This window comes from Pollicipes pollicipes, unplaced genomic scaffold (assembly GCF_011947565.3).
Source record: "Pollicipes pollicipes isolate AB1234 unplaced genomic scaffold, Ppol_2.1 Scaffold_5724;HRSCAF=6776_pilon_pilon_pilon, whole genome shotgun sequence".
Taxonomy (NCBI): Eukaryota; Metazoa; Arthropoda; class Thecostraca; order Pollicipedomorpha; family Pollicipedidae; genus Pollicipes; species Pollicipes pollicipes.
Window position 1 is genome coordinate 6,699,084 of NW_023596746.1, and position 22,349 is coordinate 6,721,432.

General features: G+C 56.3%; 1 pseudogene; it reads right to left on the reverse strand.

Moving 5' to 3' along the window:
* Positions 1-22,349, reverse strand: part of LOC119102384 (chondroitin sulfate synthase 1-like) — a 58,580-nt pseudogene that overhangs the window by 17,809 nt on the left and 18,422 nt on the right.

The window sequence follows — 22,349 nt, forward strand, 5'->3', positions numbered from 1 at the left end:
CGTGGTGGAGGATCGCGTGGGCCGCGACCCGAGGCCAGCGCGCGCCTGAGCTGTGGGTGATCTGGGCGCGCTCTCCAGACACGCAGACGCGCCGAACGAAGGGGATGGTTAGAAGCAGGGGCGGTGGACGCGTCGTCAGTGGACAGAACGCCCAGCACCATCGAAGCAAAGAACAACGGGTCCTGACCATGCCAGGGGAGGGACAGTCGGGCCACGAGCATAGCACGTAGCATAACTGATTCGAGGCAGCTGCACTGCAGCAGTCGGCCTGCCATACTGAATAAGCTTGTGCCGACCTCTTCCGTCAGGCAGTGCTTACGCGTCGTGCGCGATGTTGACACATCGTACATCTCCCAATATAAACAAGTTAAGGAAGCATGCAGCCTAACAAGGGTCAGGCGCCGCTAAAGCCGGAGACAGTCTGGTGCCGGCGGCCGGTGATGACGAGTGCCTGGGGTGCCAAACCGTGAACAGCCGTGCTGGCCACGCAACACGACGTGAGCAGTTGAGTTAGCGATGTCCCGCGCTGTGAGCAGCTGAGTTAGCGATGTTCCGCGCTGTGAGCAGCTGAGTTAGCGATGTTTCGCGCTGTGAGCAGCTGAGTTAGCGATGTTCCGCGCTGTGAGCAGCTGAGTTAGCGATGTTCCGCGCTGTGAGCAGCTGAGTTAGCGATGTACCACACAGTGAACGCTCGAGTTAGCGAGGCGCCACTCCGTGAGTTGGCGATGTGCCATACTGCGTGCCGTTCTGCGTGCGGTTGAGTCAGCAGTGTACTGGCGTCGTGTACCGCGTCGTGTACGGCGCGGTACACGACCGCCCTGTGCCGTCTCGTCGCCCTCACTGCCGGCGCCAGCAGCGGCGGCGGGGAGGGAGGGCCGAGGCAGACGGCGGTCAGTGTGAAGGCCATACCCCGCCTGGCATGGGAAGTGTATGGGAGGGGACGGGCAGGGGTGCTCCATCACCGTGACGGCACCACGCTGCTGGGCGGACGTTCCAGACCTGGGAGGCGGCGGACGCAGGGGAGGGGAGCCATCCACCCTCGGTGCACCCACCCCTGCTCTCCCGCTGCAGCATAAAGACTTGCGTGGCAGATTTACGCCGCGTCCGTCCTTCACCCTGCCCAATTACTCGACGTGACGCTGACACCGAGCGATGGGACACGTGCAGCGATTCCACCGAAATCCACCGCAAGCCGCGCCAGCCCCTGACGTGGGGGCGACGAGCGGGGCCGGGCTGGCGTGGTGCAGCGAGCTATACGGTCCTCAGCAGCTAGTCCCGAACATGCCAGCTGTTACCCACAAACGACTTTCGTAATCCAGTCGCGTTTTGCAGCATGTCATCGAAGCCGATCGGGCGGTGACTGTTGGCAGCGTTGGGGGATTTACCGGAGACTGAGCAAAACTATCCTACGACCTCCTGACCTCGCATAAGTAGCCAGAGAGCTACTAAATACTAATAAGCAGGCAAAGGCTACGAACGCATGTAACCGGCCCTGAGTTTGGAGATTAGCGCATATATCAACCGTTCGCGTGGTGAGAAGTTTTTGCTGCAAAACTACCGCGACCGGCGGCCAGTGCGGTTTTCATGCAGCCTTGAAAACACTCGCATGACGTGCGTATTTGCCTATTGCGCGATGCTTAAGATGTTTCGCACGAGTTATGTTGTTAATCATCGTCCGCACCAGTGGTACCAAAATGTATGTTCACCGCGACATCGCTTTGCTAAACTAGACCTGGAGCTGGATTTTGCAGTCAAAAAGCATAACGAGCTTACGCTATCAACAAAGCGGCATTGTCTAGGTAGACAATCTCTCTGCCTGATTGTTACCGCCGCTTATATTTCTAAGCGCGCATTTCCGTGATTTGCTAGAAAAAAGTTCAGCACTTCCTTGGCAAAGCCTATGTCGTTTTGCGAGTCAGCCCCAGCGGCGACCCTGAGGCTGGCAGCATTGTCTGCGGTCGCATCAGCAGAGGCATCTCGCTGCCTCTCCGATTTCCGCGTCTGGCAGTCCGACACCTATACAGACTGCTGTCCATATATACAGCGCGCATGCAATGCCCGAGGATGCCCGCTGCGCAGCTTGCAGTGAACCGACCCGCCGTGCAGCCGAGAGGAAGCTGGTTCAATCGTCGGGGCGCAGCGGCAGCGAAGCGCTCCTTATTGCGCGCGGTGATCGCCGCCGCAACGAGAACATATTCTATGTGGGGTCGCAGTTTTCGGGAAAGTTCCAAGGCACTACTTAGCGGTCCGCACACTGTCAACCCGCAGCGACCGCACCGGCGCCCGGAGCGCTCCCAGCAGCGGGAGCTCAGCCTTTTTACCAACGCCAGCCTGAGAACGAATACGGGGACCGGGCGGTCAGACACACGCCCGGTCGGCGCCATGTCCGGCAGCTGGTCTGAACTGGTCTGCCGACAGCCGAACACGGCGACAGAGCCCTCGACTGGCGCTGATGTGAGCGCAGCTGGCTGGCATCGCCTGGCACCGCCGTCTGAGGGCACCGCCGTCTGAGGGCGCAGTCATGACTGGCACCGCCGCCTGAGGGCGCTGTCCCCACTGGCACCGCCGCCTGAGGGCGCTGTCCCCACTGGCACCGCCGCCTGAGGGCGCTGTCCCCACTGGCACCGCCGCCTGAGGGCGCTGTTCCCCCCCACTGGCACCGCCGTCTGAGGGCGCAGTCCCCACTGGCACCGCCGTCTGAGGGCGCAGTCCCCACTGGCACCGCCGCCTGAGGGCGCTGTCCCCACTGGCACCGCCGCCTGAGGGCGCTGTCCCCACTGGCACCGCCGCCTGAGGGCGCTGTCCCCACTGGCACCGTCGCCTGAGGGCGCTGTCCCGACTGGCACCGCCGCCTGAGGGCGCAGTCCCGACTGGCATCGCCGTCTGATGGCGCAGCGCAGCGGCTGCGGCGCGCGGCAGGCGGCCGCCTGTCGCATCTGGTCGGCGCTAAATCGCGGACAGATCACGGCGAGGCTTCGCGACCGCGACGGCTGACGACGGCAGCACCTCCACCATAGCTAGCTGGACGTCGCGGTTCGGAGGCTCAGGAGCGCTTTTTTCGTGAGGCAATCCAGCTGCTCCCGTCGGCCCGGTCCCCCAGTTTGACAGGTCCTTCAGCATGGACTGTCGTGTAACGGTACCAGAGCCGGAGCGTGGTGACGGGTTCGGTCGCTTCGGCGACAGACGCCGGTTCAAGGACGGTGAACCTACACGGCGACATTTTTGTTCAGTTGTGGCTCGGCATGTTTCCGGCACTACTGGCGACAGAGGAAATGATCTTGCAAGGGCATATAAATGAGGAGGCGGGGGAGAGCTGAGCCCCAGCTTTGGAAAATTGATTTGCCCCATCGACAGTGACCCAACAGAAACAACCAAAATGAACTATCATCCGGCACAGTGCCTCAAAAGAAGCCAACAAAAATGGCTCTCTCCCCCTCCCCTCTCAACTTGGGAGGAATTACACTGCCCTTTACGTGGTGAAACTTGGCAGAACGGCAAAACGCCCAGTTCGTGAAAAAATGCGAAAGAACGCTGCACTAAAATGCCAAGGTAAACGACCTGGTCTATCGGGTGAACGATCTCAAGCTAACGCCATACCATGAGCAACGCGGCTCTCAATGCACCGAATAATACCCTGTACGAATAACACCATATAATACCCAGCAAACTGGTTCGTGCCATTTCCATTAGACGGAGAACGACTAGCTCAGATGCGCACCGCAGCCAAGCGGAGCGCGCGGCCGCACCTGACGGAGCTGGACCGAAGCCACGCTCGCGGCCGGCCGGCCGGGCTGCCGCCAGTGACGTCACAGCGGCAGCCGCCGGCCGCTGCTTCCAGGAGCTGACGCCAGCTGAGTCAGCGGCCGAGACACGCGGCGGCCTTGCCGCACTGCCCGCCGACGGAAGCGCCCCGGGCGGTGCGGCCCGCCGGTCGGCAGGTCCGGCCGCCGCCGCCGCCCGCCACTAAAAAACATCCCCAGGCCGCGGAGCTGGACACGGTGAACAAAGGCCGCATCACTGGCCCCTCCCCCCCCCCCCCCCTTGCGCTGGGAAAGCCCATCAAGGTGTTTTCCATTCCACATGTTTCACCAAACATATTTTCACCAATGGAGCGAGAACGGCGCAAACAAGTTACCATCCCCGCTGATCGGCCCGGGCACTGACCGTTGGTCTCTGTATAATTACCTGTACCCCGCAAAACAAGTCAAGCAGAAATTGGTGCAGAACGGCCGCCGAAGCGCGGCGGCGCGTCCGGTCGGCGCGCGCGGAACTCTGACCATGGCGTGACGTGGCCGGCTGGCGGAAGGCCGGGGAGGCGCGCGGCACTGGCCGACTACAGCTGGCGCCCGCCGGCAAGAGCCGGTCGCAGCGGCGGCCGTCCACTCGGCACCGGCCGGCGCCGTCCGCGTTGCGCGCGGCTACGCGGTGGACCGTTGCACGGGGGCAGCGTTCACCCGCTCGCCAAGGTCGCGGGCGGCTGACCCGAAGTCGCCGTGGAGACCCCGCGGCGTGAGCTGGCCCACCGCAAAGGTGCAGGGCGTTCGCGGGTCCCAGCCTGCCGCGGGTGCTCACGATGTCCGAGCCGGACCAGCGGGGACGCCGGCCGGGGACTGAGCCGCGCCGCTGCCAGCACGTGCGAACGGCGGCATCCGGCCAGCGAGGGCCGATGACCGGCCAGTCTCCTACCACGCCCCCGGCCTTCGGCGAGCGGCCGCCCCACCCGGCGGGAGCTCAGATCTGAGCTGGGCTGGGCTGGGCTGGGCTGGGCTGGGCTGGGCTGGGCTGAGCTGAGCTGAGCTGAGCTGAGCTGAGCTGAGCTGAGCTGAGCTGAGCTGAGCTGAGCTGAGAGCTGAGCTGAGCTGAGCTGAGCTGAGCTGAGCCGAGCTGAGCTGAGCTGAGCTGAGCTGAGCTGAGCTGAGCTGAGCTGGGCCCAGCCCGGCCGTTGTCGCGCGGCGTGCGTAGCTGCGCCACGTGCGAGCTGGCAGTAGCCTGGTCATTAAACATTTTACCCGGGTAAATTACCGGGTAAATTACCCGGTTTACATCGGCAGCCGAGGATAATTCGAATTAAGATCGGAACGGATCATGCGACGTTAACCCTCTCGGCGAGGGGCGTTTACATGGGCGAAACCGGCTTTACGTCGGATTAACGGTCGATAGTTCGATCCCGCTTAGTTCGAATCAAGGAACGGATTATGGGCGAAAACTGCGCTTTTGAGGCTAACTGAACAAAACAAGAAGAAAAAAGCCGGTACTCTGCGTATGGATGGCGAATGTCACGAGCCATGGTGGGCGCGAGACAGCTATGAGGGCGAGGAGGAAGGTGGACTCCGTTGGAAAAATGATCTGTGCGGGACTCATAGGCTTTATAGCCACAGCACAAGCCATAGCACTTGAAACACAAGAGTTGCGCAGTCAGCACTGCCAAATCTGTCACATAAGCAGTGCTATATGCAAATTTTTACTAGCGGGAAACTTTGGCTAGCAGGAAATCAGTATTTTCTTGTACTGGCCAATGACACTCACAAACTTACCACACTCATATCAGTATGCCACCCAGCATCATGTCATCTACTTTGTGCAGCCCGAGAAACACATTACCTACTCCCACACTAATGCATGTATGAGCAGCCTGCAACAGTGAGCTAAGCTACAGAAATGACTCATGAATGCTACATAGTTAGTGGCAAATATTGTGTAACTATGTTGTCTTTCCCCATCTAATGCATCATCAGTACCTGAGGGCAGCATTGCCATTTAGACTTGGCATGGACTGGCAAGTCAGAATGCAGCTATTTGCTTTCTTGACATAATAGGGTTGAAATACTGCTTTGATATTCTTGCAGTCAACAGCATTGGCTGATATGGACTGATGGCTAGGTGGCACAAACAGCTGTGTTCGCACAGTCCAAAGATCATAACATGTGAATCAGCCCCAGAGCTGTCATGACAAAAGCAATCTGGGCTCAAAATTCATAACAAATGATTAATTATAACAACAGCTCAATTATCCACCTCATGGTTTGCAAAGATATGTGTCACAAAAAAGCACCAAGGTAACATATTTACTCACCAGTACAAAAGCAGGTAATGATGTGCACCACAATGTTCTCTGCACATCATGTGGCATTAGGTTAGGTTTACTTAGTTTATGCACTGTTTTCTTCCACATGAAGTACACAAACCTGGATTTGACAGAGTAGTGATGACAGCTATTTTCATCCAGTGCTCACATTTGCTTTCTTGCCATTTTGAAACCATCACTGGGCAATTTTGGTCCCATCATTAAAATAGTTCACATTCTGCACTGACTGCAATGATCTATTGTCTATATTTGTCGATCCCTTGCATCATGCAGGAATTACTGAGTTACCTATCTCACACACATTAAACTGACAAGCAACAAACAGCCTAACTGCATCGAAAACAAATATTCCAGTCCCTGCTTCCTTGCCAGTTGGTCTACCAGCGTGACATAACTTCATATTTCCTTGATAGTATTCTTCAAGTACTTCGCCTTTTTTAGAAGAAGAAAAATCTCTGCCGCGAGCGTTTTATGCGCAGTACGAAACGGGCACAGCCAGCTTACGTTAGCAGAATTGGCCAACTTGGAAATCATACAACCCAAACAACATCTTTAGCACCAAAAATAACGAGCAGGCAATTAGCATTATTTACTTGGTCGTTTTGACCATTGCTACTCACAATGCCCGCCTGAGCGCCTATCATCTTCAAGAAATTACCATCTGACACTATTATTATTTCGGCAACAAATCAGTAACGTGATTTTTAACTCGCAGACAGCAGACGGTTTATAACACGTACTTAAAGGACAACCTAAGGACCAAATCACGGACATACGAGAAACCAAGAATAGTATCCCAGTTCTGCACATTCGTGTCTCGAATTATCTGCTGGTGCGCTGAGCCAACAAATTCACACTTATTGGAACCAAATACATCGTGACGACAATGTCGCTAAAGCTACAACACTTGGGTTCAATTAACATGGCTACTCCGTTGCCGTGAGATCCTGCCATCATGTCGTGCGGAGGGACTGTCGTAGTACCCTCTTAAAGAAGTGCACCTCTTGTACAATTCCAACGAGCGAGGCCTGAAATCGCTCTGACATCCAGAGACATACTCTGCCGAGATAATATGCCAACAGCAATCCAAAGGAAACGACCAAGCCCCGGGAAAATAGGACTGAAGCAAGGCCAGCGTTTTCGGTACGGTACATATACGTCTATTAGCGTAGTGCACCTCACACACGAGTCCGGATAATGCAATTCACACTTATTAGAACTTAACACATCGTGCTAACAATGTCGGTGGAACTGCAAGACTTCGGTACGATGAATAAGACTCATGCATTGCCGTGAGATGTTGCCATCATGTGCAGGCGGACTGCAGTAGCACCCTCTTCAAGCAGTGCACCTCTTGTTTAATTCCAATTGGCGAGACCTAAAAGCCGCTCCGACATCCAAAGACATCCTCTACAGAGATAATATGCCAATAGCAATCCTAAGGAAACGGACCTAGCCCCGGAAATCGAAGACTGAAGCAAAGTCAGGTACGGCACATATACGTCTATCAGCGTATATATGCCGTGCCGGAACATCCAAACCGTATCAAACTGACATTCAAAGACATGCTCTACCAAGAGAATATGCCAACAACAATGCCAAAGGAATACGCCAAGCCCCGGAAACCGAAGACCGAAATAAATCCCACGTTTTCAGTACGGAACATATGCTTTAACTGGCGCAGTACACCTCATACACGGGCACGCATGGTGCAATTCGCACTTGCTAGAAATGAATATGTCGTGCGGACATTGTCGGTTCAGTTACAACACTTCGGTTCAATGAATAAGACCCATGCATTGTCGTGAGATGTTGCCATCATGTGCGGACGGACTGCAGTACCAGCCTCTTAAAGTAGTGCACCTCTTGTATAATTGGAATTGACGAGACCTAAAAGCCGCTCTGACATCCAAATACATGCTCTACCGAGATAATATGCTGACAGCAGCCCCAAGGAAATAGGCCAAGCCCCGCAAACCGAAGACCGAAGTAAAGCCAACGTTTTTGGTACGCCACATATACGTTTATTGGCGCAGGGCACTTGAAACACCAGCCCTTATAGTTCGATTCACACTTACTAGAAGTAAACACGTAACGACAATGTAGTACTTCGGTTCAATGAGCAAGACTCATGCATTGCCGTGAGATATCACCATCATGTTGCACGGACTGACCATAGAAGCAACCCCTCTAAAGTAGTGTACCTCTCGCATTATTCCAGTTGGCGAGACCTGAAAACGCCTCTGGCATCCAAGAACACTCTCTACCGAGATAGTACTGTCGTGTATAAGGTGCGCTGCGCTCATAAACATGTATGCACCGTACCGAAAACGTTGGCCTCGCTTCGGTCTTCGGTTTCCGGGGCTTGGTCGGCCCCCTTAGAATTGCTGTTGGCACATTTTCTCGGCAGAGTATGTCTTTGGATGTCAAAGCGGTTTTTAGGTCTCGCCAATTAGAATTGTACAAGAGGTGCACTACTTTAAGAAGACGCTACTACAGTCCATCCGCACATACTGGTGATATTTTACGATGGTGCATGAGTCCTATTCATTGAACCAAAGTATTGCAGCTCAGCCAACATTGTCGGCACAATGTGTTTATTTCTACTTAGTGTGAATCGCATTATAGGGACTCTAGTTTCAGGTGCCCCGCACGAATAAACGTAAATGTACCGTACCGAAAGCGTTGCCTTTGCTTCGGTCCTCGGTTTCCGAGGCTTGGCTTCTTTCCTTGGGGTTCGTGTCGGCGTATTATCTCGGCAGGGTATGTCTCTGCACATCAGAACGGTTTTTAGGTCTCGCCAATCGGAATTATACAACAGGTGCACTACTTTAAGAGGGTGCTACTGCAGTCCGTCCGCACATGATGGCAACATCTCACGACAATGCATGGGTCTTATTCATTAAACCGAAGTGTTGTAACCGAACGGACATTGTCCGCACGACGTATTTATTTCTAGCAAGTGTGAATTGCACTATCCGGACCCGGGTATGAGGTGTACTGCGCCAGTTAAAGCATACGTAGCGTACTGAAAACATGAGATTTATTTCGGTCTTCGATTTCCGGGGCTTGGTCCGTTTCCTTATGATTGATATTTGCATATTATCTCGGTAGAGGATGTCTTTGGATATCAGAGCGGTTTTTTGGTCTCGCCAATTGGAATTCTACAAGAGGTGTACTTCTTGAAGAGGGTGCTACTGCAGTCCGCCCGCACATCATGGCAACATCTCACGGCAATGCATGGGTCTTATTTACCGGACCGAAGTCTTGCAGTTCCACAGACATTGTCAGCACGATGTGTTAAGTTCTAGTAAGTGTGAATCGCATTATCCGGACTCGTGTGTGAGGTGCACTACGCTAACAGACGTATATGTACCGTACCGAGAACGCTGGCCTTGCTTCAGTCCTAGTTTTCTGGGGCTTGGTCCGTTACCCGAGGATTGCTGTCGGCATATTATCTCGGCAGAGTATGTTTCTGGATGTCAGAGCGATTTCAGGCCTCGCTCGGAATTGTACAAGAGGTGCACTACTTTAAGATGGTGCTGCGACAGTCCCTCCGCACGACATGATGGCAGGATCTCACGGCAATGGAGTATTCATATTAATTGAACCCAAGTGTTGTAGCTTAAGCGACATTGTCGTCACAATGCGTCTGGTTCTAATACGTGCGAATCGCATTATCCAGACTTGTGTATGAGGTGCACTACTAGACATTAATGTACCGTGCCGAAAACGTTGGCTTGGCTTCGGTGTTGGATTCCCGTGGCTTGGTCGGTTTTTTAAGGTTGCTGGAGATGCTTCAGTTCAGCCGATATTGTTGGGTCTTTCTCTGTGTTGTCTGTGTGGAAATATCAATTTAAGCTTCACAACTGGAAATAAATTAGGAGTGCAATAATAAAGTAAGAAGTCGAAAGAAGTGCAATGATAAGGTAAGAGTGTAGGCGCCTTTCTGGTCTGCGCGCGATGTGCCGTAAGTCATTAAATATTTGAAAATAATGATCAAAATTGTGTTATGTACGAAGGCTCAGCGCACCAATAGATAATTAGAGACACGAATGTGCAGAACTGGGATGCTATTCTTGGTTTCTCTTATGTCCGTGATTTGGTCCTTACGTTGACCTTTTAGTACGCGTTATAAATCATGTGCTGCCTGCGTGTTAAAAATCGCGTTACTGGTTTGTTGCCGAAATTATAATACTGTCAGATGGCAATTTCTTGAAGATGATAGGCGCTCATGCGAGCACTGTGAGTAGCAATGGTCGAAACGACAAAATTAATAATGTTAATTGCCTGCTCATCATTTTGGTGCTAAAAATGTTGTTTGGGTTGTATGATTTCCAAGTTGACCAATTCTGCTAACGTGAGCTGGCTGTGCCCGTTTCGTACTGCACATAAAACGCTCGCGGTGGAGATTTTTCTTCGTCTAAAAAAGGTGAAGTACTTGAAGAATCCCATTAGAATCACAGCTGCCCATGTAAACAGGGTAATTGACTAATCGACGTGAGGAACACGCGATGGTAATATGCTCCGTGAATTGCAGTTTCCAAACTTAAGAGGCACGCATAAACATGCCGACGAGAAGCGCAGATGTAGCGGACATGAAGGGCTCGTAAATTGCGTTATAATGCGCACACATCCAAATACCAAAAACAACGAGAGCCAGCGGGCTTGTGGTGCGTCAAACTCACGAATTGAGCTCCATGCAGTGCCTAGCAGTTGACACATTTATTTTGAATAAGAGCTAACGCACTTAACAGTCCTGCGCTTGCACAAAAAGGCGCGCAGTTTCAGTGTTCACCAGCCGGAGCTGCTCCCCAGCGGAACGATCCGGCACGGGCAACACCTGAGCCGGCGTGCACCTGCCCCACCTGTGAGCGGCGGCATGCCTGCGACCCCGGCAGGCAGCAGGTTCAAGGCTGACACCCCTGACATCACCCTGTCCTCCAGCCGGGCAGGCGCCTCCGGCTCCGACACTGCCGCTCCCCGACACAGTGTCGGCAGCGGGTCTCACACACATGGCACGGCGCCGCACTCGGGACGCGCCGAATGCATTCGAGTCAAGATCTGCGGAACAGTAGCCTGCTATGTCGCTTTCGTCTTCCCCCGAGAGCATATCGGAATCATCGCAAGAGGTTCTAGTCCAGCCGGATTTCGTTCCAGTTCTGTTATCTATGCTGCGCCCAGCACGCCGCGTACATCAAAGATAACGTTTTTCAGTGAAAACCGGTGGTGGCAACAACAGGCCAGCCAGATCAAACTGGGGGCCCGCGGAAATGTTTCGGTTGCAGCTTTTCCACTATGCCAATTTTGGGCTGCACTCAGCACAAAGGCGACACGCTGCTAACGCCTGACGCCTTCCAGCTCGCCTCGCACGTCTCGACGCCTCTCGTTGAGCGCCAGGGAAGGCCACCTCGAGCGGAGCGTTTTCCAATCTGGACGCCGCGGCGGCCAGCTGGACAAGCTGGCAACGCCGACCGTTCGCAGCCCACTCCCAACCGTCAGCAAAAAGTCAAGGAGAGGTGTCGTGTTCTGTAACAGGAGACGGCGCTGCGGGTCCAGCCGGGGTCTGTGGCCGCCAGCACCAGACGGGGCTGGCTGGAGCCGGACCGGCTCCGGGCAGGGCGGCCTGCGACGGAGGGGTCTGGACAGCCGCCCCCTCCGCGTCAGGGCTGCGGAGGATTACAAGCGACTCATGGTCGGTGTTTGTCATGAAATGTCATACCACCGGGCTTTCGGCAGCCAGGGCAGAGCCAGATCAGGCTTGGCCCTGCCCTGGAAGCTACGAGCTGCTGGCGGTCCAACCCGTGCACGAACCCAGCGAAAGGCACTGGCCGCGACGGTTATTATGAATTCAATTACATCAGATGTCTCGGAGATTACCCGGCAAGGACCTTTTCGCAGGCTGGTTGGAAATGACCACATAGGTAAAAACCACAAACCTAAGTCGACCTTTTTGAAGTGTTTTGGTGAACCCCATGGTGCTAAAAACAGAAAGCATTGGGCCCAGTAAGGGCGTGTCGCACCGACCTTTCTGGGCGTCCCTACCATCCCGGAAACACCCGCCCGGCTCCGATCCCAACTGAAAACCTCCGCCACCTGGCATCGGTGACCTTGTGCGTCACGTCGCTGGCGGCGCGGCGGCGGCGCGCGAGGCCCGAGCCTGCCGCCTGCGGGTGGAAGAGCGGCGCCACGCAAGGACGCCGGTCACGACGTCCTATCGCCAGCGATCGGTCGTCCGCGACGGACAACCACTCGGCGATTGTTTTAGTATCGGGAAGCCACCACTTAGCCGCTTCCTTTATGGCGACTCAGTGAATGACCTTGCGGACGGGAAGGTTCTCTGACGCCGTGAACGTGGAGTCATGAGGCCCCTCGAAGACGCCGTTGCGCGCACAAAACCCGGCACACTTTCCAGTGGGCCTGGGTTGCCATTCCAGGCCTGTGTAACGGACCCTGGCCGGGGCGCGGCCTTGCCGGCGGGCGGGGGCGCAGGAGTCGCGGAGGTGGTCCGGTCCCGTCCGCCGCCGGAACGCGGTTCGCTGGTCAGCTACGGAGGCCGCCAGCTCCGCAAACAAACGGTCGACACGACGGACCACACGGGCGGTGTTTACCTGACGGCGAGAGGCCGTCTCGTAGCGCTGTCATGTTAGCCGACGGCCGCGCTGGGGGCAGTGCAGTGGCCAGAAGGGCAACGGGGCAGCGTGTCGTCACACCCGCTCGCTGCAGTCCACGCCCCGGGTCAGCCGACCAGCACCAGCCGCCAGCTGCAGGGGGGGGGGGGGGAGAGGTGTGCCATCGCTGCCCTCTCGGGCCGGCCCTGACCCCGCCGGTCGGTCACGCTCGCCTGTCGGGAGGGCCAGCCACTCCCGTCGGTAGCCGGATGTGGCGGCGCCGCGCCGCGACGGCGGGGCCGTCGGCCGCAGCCGACTCGGCTCTGGCGCGCGCCTCGCGGCGGGGGATCGGCCGGTGCCGAGTCGCCGCCTCGCCGGGTCGAGGTCGAGCCCCGGTCCGGCCCGGCGGCAGCGACCCGCCACGTCCGCTGGGTCCCTCCCGGTCGGATCCCATCGGCGCCTCACGCCGCTGTAGGTCCCGTGCGGTCCGCGCCGGGGGACGCCGGGAGCGGCGCCGGGCCGTCGTCTCTCCAGGCCCGGTGCGGTCCTGTCAGCGTCAGGAGCCGCCCCGCACCGCCACCCCGCGCCCGACACCATCGCATTTGCAGCGCAGGCAGCCGTGTTATCAGCGCCGCCGCCGTTTCCTGTAGCGGCCGCGCCACCGGCCGGCCGGCCGGCCGGCCCAGCCCCCAGAGAGGACCGGGCGCGGGTTGGCGCCTCGCACCCGCGCCGCAGACTCGTCCACCGCTCCTTCCGCGCGCCGCCGGTGGCAGCGGCTGCCGACCTGCCGGCTGACGTGGAGGTGATCCTGGACAGTACTGAGAAGCCGTGGGGTCTGACGCACCTGCCACACCGCCGGAGATGACACCGCTCCCGTCGGCGCGCAGTTGCGTAAACTGGGTCTTTCCCAGGCACCCCGTCACTCGCCTGGTTCACGTACGCAGAAGCCTCGGCTTCGTTCTCGCTTCCGCCCATTCCGTGGCCCAGGAAACCGTACAGAACAGTAACTAGGTCAATGTGTGGCCGGTGCAACGCGGCTCAAGGCGGTCGACTGCCGGAAACATCGGCTGGACCAATGGCCATGCGGTCGCTTGTCACGTCAAAACTGTCGGGCAGCGGTCCGCCGAAATACATAGTTGGCGAGGCTAGGCATGCAGCCTGCTTGCAAACGCGTCCATTCAAGCCGCATTTCAACATTGAATATGTGGGACAGTAACAGGTTGGAAGGCTGCTGAACCGCGTATCATAATGATGTGACTGATGTGATTGGTCGGTCGAGACTTATCAAGATAGTCGCAAACCAAGTGGCTAGGTACTGGAGCTATTCAACTGTCAGCAACGGCTAATAACCTTCTGCAAAGGTTATGAAAACGCGAACTGAAAAGGCAAAACGTTACCTTGTCTAATCAGCAGCATACTATACTCGCCTATCAATAGCCGATGATCGAAGATGTGCCAATAATTTGGCAGATCTCGCCGCCGTCCGAGCTAGCCGCAGCAGCTTGTGACGTCAGCGCGGCTTGGGGTCACGTGCCGTTGCATGCGGCCTTCACCTCTCACGGGCACCCCGCTGGTCAGCCAGGCGCCGTCGCGGGGCCCGCCGCCGACCGCCGCCGCCCGCCGGAGGGGTGCGGGCATGGAGGAAATGCCTGACGCACGACATTGCTGTCCTGAGGGGCCGGCTCCTCGCCGCGACGTGACGCCACATACGCCGCAGATGACGCTCCGGCCACAGGGCATGTGCTGGACACATGTACAAAGACATGACAGCTCCGATGCGGAAGCGCAGAACAATAGAACAGCAGCGCTGCACGGCGTGCTAACGGGGGCAGAAAGCAGCAAACGCCCATGGCTGGAACAGCAGCGCCGGTATCATGCCCCTGATTAACAGCCCACGGCAGCTCCTGATGGGCAGCAGACAGCTCCTGATCAACTGTCCTGAGCGTGTGTTGGGTGGGAAACTGGAGTTCAGCAGTCACCTTGCACCGAAGTGGACCAACGCCAGTGACAGCGTCTTGAAGTTGGCAGATTGGCAGCTTAAGTACCACCTGTACAGTCAGTGGCGCATCTCAGAGATGTGATAGAAGATGAACCGCTGGGCGTCAGGGAAACTTGAGCGGCAATGAATCTTTCTCCAAAAGCCATCAATTAGCATTCTCTCTAGAAATATGAAAAAAACGTTTCAAAAAAGTTCCCCTGATGACGATTTCCATGATTATCCGAAATGAACCAGCGGAACGAAGATGGCGGAGGCACCGGCCCCCGCGCTTTTTATCCGGCACACTCATGGCCAGATTGTCCATCAGACAACGTCTCAAGCAGCGCCAATAACCCACCGAACGAGACAGCAATTGAGCCCAATTCCGCGCCTGGCGGTCAGAACGAGCGCATCCCTGCTCTGGCCGGGCCGGCGGCGACAGTGAGCATCAACCTGACCGGGCGCCGGTGGCCGGGCCGCCGGCCCGCGACGCCGGCCGAGCGCAGCCACCAGCCAACCGCCTGGGGAGTGCGCCGTACGCGCGCTGTTTTTCGACCGGCTCGCGGCGGCGGCGGCGGCGGCGGCGGCGGCGCGCGCTCCCGGACCGGCCGGCGCCGGCGCCGGCGCGTGGGGTGTTTGAACTCGGCCGCGCCGCGAGGAGAGCGGACGGCCTCCCCAAACAGCCGGTCCGCCGCCGCCGCCGCCGCCGGAGCAGCAGCAGCAGCAGCAGCCGCCGCCGCCGGCCCGGCGAGAGCGTTGCGCAAGTGGCGATCAGCGAACACGTGTGCGCGTGGGAGCCGATGCCGAGGACAGGCGGACCAGTTAGCTGTCGAGGACGGGCTACTATCAAGTGGGTCACAGCTCGAAAGGAAAAGTCGAAGGTCGCGAAAATGCATGGCAGACGATCAGCCGCCGTTTGAGAGGGCTAGCGGAGCCACAAAGGATCCGCGTGGTATGCCGTGCAGGTCGGTTGTCTAGGACGAATGAGAGGCGATTTAGGAACGACAACAGGCCTTGCAGCTGGAGCGTCCGCCTCATTAAATCCTCCGCCAGGCTAAGGAATCTAAATTATACGGTCGGCTGTCGCCGGAAACATAAAACTGATGCCGAAGCGTGCCGCATGCACGGTACGCCACTCACCTTCGCGAGGTGACTCACCCGTGCCGGGGTGAGGTGATTCACACAGGTGCCTCCACGGCTTCTATCACCTCCGAAGACGTCATCAGAGGAAGCGGTAGCACATTCGGAGCATCGATTTAATAGTTCTGCACCGGTGCTCAGTGGACAGGTGTTCGTAGCAGGTATGAAGATACTGATGCACCTGAATGACTATGTATGGACCCCCGCGGGCGACTGGTTGGCCATCTACATTTGCATGCCCAGCCAATGTACAAGATCCAGCGCTCAAATGCGGATAGCATGTCTGTGCTGGCCGGCGGCTCGGATTGGACAGCATGGTGCGGTCCTCCGGGATTAAAGGCGCTGTCACCATTCCATCAGATGACGCCGTGGCGTTGCAAAATGACGCCATGGTAAAATCCAGCCCAAGCCCGAATCAATACATTCCACTCCACCCCATTTCATTCCTCACGCTGAGATTGCGCAGTGTGGCGAACTGGCAATCACGCGCAAAAGCCCCATCCAGTTTCAAGACGGCGCAGGTTATGTCAGCGACGTGGTTATTACACGCGCTTACACAACTGCGGAGAGCTCCGGGCGCGCTGCTGCGGCCGCTGGCGGGCCCGCACCGGCGTCTGCGCGGCGCCGGCCAGCCCCCGCACCGCAGCGCCGATCCGTCGGCCAATTCGCGAAAACTGCGGAGCTCATTAGACTCACGCGAAGGCCGTCGGTGGGCCGCATTCGCGCTGGCGTCGCGCGCGGACGGCGGCGCGTCGGTTCCGCCAGGCCGAGGCTCGCGAACGGCCGGAACGTCCCGAGGGCTCTCAAGGTTATCGGCCGTCCCCGCGGCGCCGCCGGCGGCCGGCGAGCGTCGTCTTACGGGGCGACATTCCGAACTGTGCGCGGCGGCAGTGGCGGCGGATCCGGCGACTGGGGGTGTCCAACAGCTGAGAGGACTGCGTGCGCCCGGCACGCACCGGGCACGTAGCGGTGTTCCAAAAACGGGGAGGGCAGACCCGGAAGCGTACAACCCTTCTGATCCATTTTTTCATGCACGGCCATGCCTTAATATCAGATGCTTGGCCAGAAATGGGAGCGGCATGCCGCTCTCGGCCCGATCCCGTTGCTTCTACTACGCCCCGCCCACTAGGTCAAATGGACTAGGAAGCATATATCCAACGAGCACCGTCCCCCAGGCCTCGCAGCTGTGTCGCAACCTACACGGCGACACGGAGAAGGCAGCGTGCAGCGCGCGGCCGTGTGTACCGCCCGCAGCGCCCGAGGGCCTCTGCGCAGTGTGTGCGCTGTACCCTGGCAGCGCTGGTGTCGGTGACCGCTAGCCCGCTGTTTGGTCAGAGCGCAGGCGAAGACCGGTGGCGAAATGCCCGGTGAGCGGCGTAGAGGCAAGGTCAGATAAATGCCATCGGCCACCAGTGGTGCCGGTGGTGCCGGTGGTGCCGGTGGTGCCAGCGGTGCCAGTCGGCCACCAGCGTGCGACGCGTCACGCCGCGCTCGGATGATCCGGCGACAAGATCGGCCGCGTCGCCTTGATGGCTAGATCAACACTCATCACCAATCACGTTCGCTAGTTCAGGCCGCCTCCGTGACCCAGGTCTCCAGTCAAGGGTGATTGGAACTCAGAAGTCAAAGGCCGTACATGCAAGGTCGTCTGGTGCTGCAGTGAACCCGCATACCATCAGGCGTAAGAGCTTCGAAGAAGCGGGGGGAGATCTTACTCCCTGCTATTCTCTATACAACGCCGTGCAATTAGCCGCGGACGTGTCCGAAGCCTGCAGCTGAGTGGCGCCATGCCCGTCTGCACCCGTTGCTAATAATGGCTCAGCATCTCAAGCTGGAGCCAGCCGAAGATGCTTCGGACTGTAGGCGGCGAGCTCAGCAGAGTCCGAGTCGGAGAGCCAGGCCGGCCGGGCGTGGGTAGTCCGGACCGCGCTAACCCCGTCGCACCGCCCGCCGACAGAAGACCGCGAGCGATGACCATGGGATGGGAGACCTGCTTATCGTGATCCCGCCACCCATGTGAACGGCCAGGAGAGGCCACTGACCACCAGACTTCCGGGAGGACCACGGACCAACGACAGGTCATCAGCTAGGGGACCGGCAGACCACGGACCAAAGACAGGTAATCTGTCAGAGCACCGGAAGACCACGGACCACAGACGGGTCATCCGCTAAGGGACCGGCAGACAACGGACCACCGGCAGGTCCTCCACTAAGGTATCGGCAGGCCACGGACCACTGACAGGTCATCCACCAGAGGACCGGCAGACCACGGACCGTCGACACAACATATAGAGTACAGAGGGAGCAGGCGAACTCGGCAACCGCCAGCCAGATCGAATGTGGCTTGTCACAAACGCAGGCATCAAAGCCGCACGCACGCAATTATATTTACTACGCCATAAATTCCGTAGTTCCACTGCTGAGTGGATGGGCATCATAAACTTGATTACGGAACAGTGAAATTAGACATCTTTACACCATAAAAGACGGCCTTAAACGGCCTTGCCAACGGATGACTACACAGGAATCTTGTTCCTGGGGCTAGATAGTTGAAAAACTATCACAGAGATTGGCATGAAGACGACATTGAAAAAGCCTTCATAAGAAAACGATGAGCAAAAAGTGAGCAACCGCGAAGTCGAAAGTTCATCTTCCATAAAGTAATTTGAGAGAAAAAGCACACGGGCCGGCGACAAAAACCCGCTGTCCGGCGGCTGTCCATCACCGCCGACCTCAAGGCCAGGTCCGCTTGGGCCGTCCAGCCGCCACCGGCGGCCCCTGACCCCGAGGTCAAGCCCACTGGGGCGTGTCCGGCGCCGGACCGCCATCCTCGCCCACCCCACCGCGGGCGACAGGCGCAGCCGGCCGTCGCCCGGGGCCGACACGCCGCGAACAATGGCGCCGGCGGCGCAGGGCGGCGGAACAGGCCGCGCAGCGCACCCACCTCGTAGTTCCAGAGGCAGCTGACGCCGGCGTACTTCTTGACGCAGCGGCCGATCTCGACGTCCTCGTGCGTGGTGTAGAGGTTGGCCAGGCAGGTGCGGATGTGTGGATAGACGAGCGCCAGCGTGGTGCGGCTCATCACTATGCCCGGGCCTCCCATGCAGTAGTTGTCCTGCAACAACAAACGACTCGGTCAGTCGTGCAACGGTGATCGTTGAGGGGCGCTGCTGACGGCGGCAGATGGTGTCAGCTGGGCCGCCCCGGGGCGCGGCACACTGATATCTGCGGAGTCAGTCGTGGAGGGCACCTGTATTACTAACCATTGAAAACATGGCGTGTCCATCAAATTGCATGCATCTTGTCTCAAACCGTCCCTGTGTGTTGCCGTGAGTAGCCATGTGTATATGGGCGTGTTCGATGGATACGCGTATACGAAATATCTTCCCCTATTCCAATGGCATTTGATCGGCATTGTATTGGACAAAAAGTTAAACACATTACGGTAGTTAGGTATGCCAGCTTTAAAGGAAGATTCTTTCCTTTTTCGTCTCATTTGTCCCAATGGTGGAAAGCGTCCCACCTTTGGACAGGGTGGGCGAAGATGGCAAGGAAGATGGGACGAACGTCCCACCTTTAGGGCATCTAAAAAAACACGATCTCGTGAAACCTCAGGACCAGTTAAGTTTAATAACAGCGCTGGGTAGTACCAGTGCAGCATCGCCAAGACATAAGGATATTATTTTTTATCACGTTCGTGCGCAAATAACATTGTTTACTCTCTGCCTCAGCGCTATGCTTTTTCAACGCGGTCGTGACCACCGTCGTCATGACAACCGCTTTGCGAATAAAAGAACGTTTGTGATTGGCCCAAAGCGCCGCAAGGGCCTATTACCAAGAAGCAAACTGGCTGAAGTTTGGGCCATTGAGTCACTATGAACCATGTCATACTTAACAACACCAGATACGCCAACACCACCAAGGGAAAAATAAATCATTCTACAATGTTTCGTTGAATTCGTGGGATGATAGCTTCATGTTCGTATGTCTTTTGTCTAAACAGGGTGTTTCGAGCTTTCGTAGCACCTATTACACAGACATGTTGACACCTGAGCGTATTGCAAACATAACAGAACACACACGCTGGAAAAGCAAAGCAAATGAAATGTATTACTATCATGGCGGCGGGTAGAAAGTCAAATAATTCTTCTCTCGCAAGTGCGGCTACTTCAAACCAAATTCTAAGCTATTCAGAACGACTGTCAGAAAACTGGTATTGCCGGTCACGCCTACGCGTCTGATCAAACAACAAAAGAAAAAAAGTATGGTATCCCATTTAATTAGGCCCATTGTAGATATGAGCTGAAACTGTAGATAATCTGCAATGAGCTGAAATTGTAGACAAGAGAAACAGTCTACAATTTCAGCTCATTCAATCACACATGTAAAGAGCAAAACCATGGTGTGCTATAATCCTCTTCAGGCCACAAAGTTGAATCGAACGACCGGCAAACTGAGTGGAGCCAAAGTGCAAATGCAGCACGTGTTGTACAGATAATAGCGCCCGCTGCTGCATGCAGGCTGCAGCAGAGTGGTACAACGCCCATTCTACATCGCACCTGACTGTGCTGCTGCTGGCGTCGGACCGTGGGAGCATTAACATGGGTCCGTTGTTTACGCTGGGAACAACACATGCAGCGCTGCGGCCGGCAGGAAGCACACGCTCACGACAAGGGAGTCTAGTCGTTGCAGTGCGTTTCAGTGCATTGCGAAGTAGTCTTCCGCTCTACAATCGGAGCACAAAGACCACGCGATTACTCACCCCAGAACGCCAAGTAAAAAATGAGCTAAAGGTGTGTTTGCACGCTTTAGGGAAGCGACCTTTCTTACATGGAGACCGTTCAGAAAAGTTCAGAATCCAACCTTTGTCTGCGTGGATCAAGGAGACTCAATACTCACAATCGTACATGCAGTGCGTGGTGTTGCGATGTGTGTATGCCTGTGTGGGCATGTCCAAGCTCTTGGACGCCGCGCACCAGAACGCGCTGATGCATCGCGACACAAGTGGTACAGAGGTGGAGTGGACCCCGAATGATAAGGCGGCTGCCGAGTCCGCCAAGAAAAACAGCCACTGCCGCGACTCCCTGATGAGCTTCAGTTGAATGCGTGCGATACGTCCTCAGCCAGACGGCAGCAAAATGAGACCTCTTGTAACGATGCGTCTGGAGTGGACAATGTCTCTTCAACAGAATCCACTTAACCAATGCTATATTTTCGCCGATGATAATTTTGCGAGGAGCTTAAAACGGTGACACAACTCGAAATTGAGGAAGCTGAAAGAGATTTTGGGTGCATTTCGCGAAACGAGATCTCGCACATGATCGACGCTCGGAAAAGTTGAGGTGGTGTTTGTTTGTCGGTATGCGTGTGTGTGCCCAGGCTTCCCTGCGTACTGCGCCAGACGCACAGCCTAGTGGCAACAGGACTGGCCTCACGCGGAGTGTCGGCACGGCTGAGAGACTCCGATGCTGGCTTCGCATAGATCGGTGTCTCTTTCCATCCGCCGGAGCTCCGCAGATCCTCATAATTGGCGGGGTGGTTCTAACCGAGGGCGTCACAGGCACAAGACAGAGTGACAGCATGGGTCCCACTGCAGGGTGCGCGCGTGTTTTGCGCGTGTGTTTTGTTTTTGTTCTGCAGTTTAGCGGTCGATGACGTACACCAAAGACGCGCACAAACATTTGAACTTGGAGTTCCGCGAACGTCGGAAACAGTGAGCTAGCCGACCGAAATTTGGTGGGTGGAGAGACCGTAACTAGAGCTACGGAACGATACCCGACATATCATATATGATGAAACAATCTCACTTAAAGCTATTGGTATACTTTTGGGTAGAAAAGGCTGCTCTGGTTACGTCATCGTACCCTGAACAACATTGATTGAAAGCCAATTGAAGGCCGTGATATCTGGAAATTGAGCTCACGATCGGCAGATACGAACAACTCGACCATCACATTTTTATCGGCCCTGATTTTCACCTGACTTCTGGAATGGCAGGATGTCAATGGCGCTATTACGACGTCGTGAATGCCAACGTCACCTTGAAATTATCTCCCCGAAGTACTCTCCGCATTGTCGCGAGAGTGAGGCTCGGAAACTAGCATGGCTTGGGTATTAAGAAGGGCAGGGCTGTCAACTGTACCGAATGATCTTTAAGATGGCTATTTCAGTTCAAACCCCCATAGAAATGTGAAACACGAAACGAAACGAAAGGCAACGAAACGAAAGGCAACCGACTGGATAATCGGTATCGATAGAGTTCAGCCGGTCAGGGCTGCATCTCATACGTGGGACGTGAGTAAACATTGCCAAACTTCTGCCGGTCTCGCCGACCTAACACTGCCAGGAAGGTGAAAACTGGCAGGCAGAATCGAGGATCGGACCAGGCCAGCAGCCGGTGAGAAGATGTTTTGAGACGCAGTACCTGCAGCCTGTCGTGGACGAGGTGCTCGCGCGGAGGTGCACTACTCTACAATGGAACCTCTGAACTGACAACCTCAGAAGCTAGATCTTCAAAACTTAACACACAACTTTT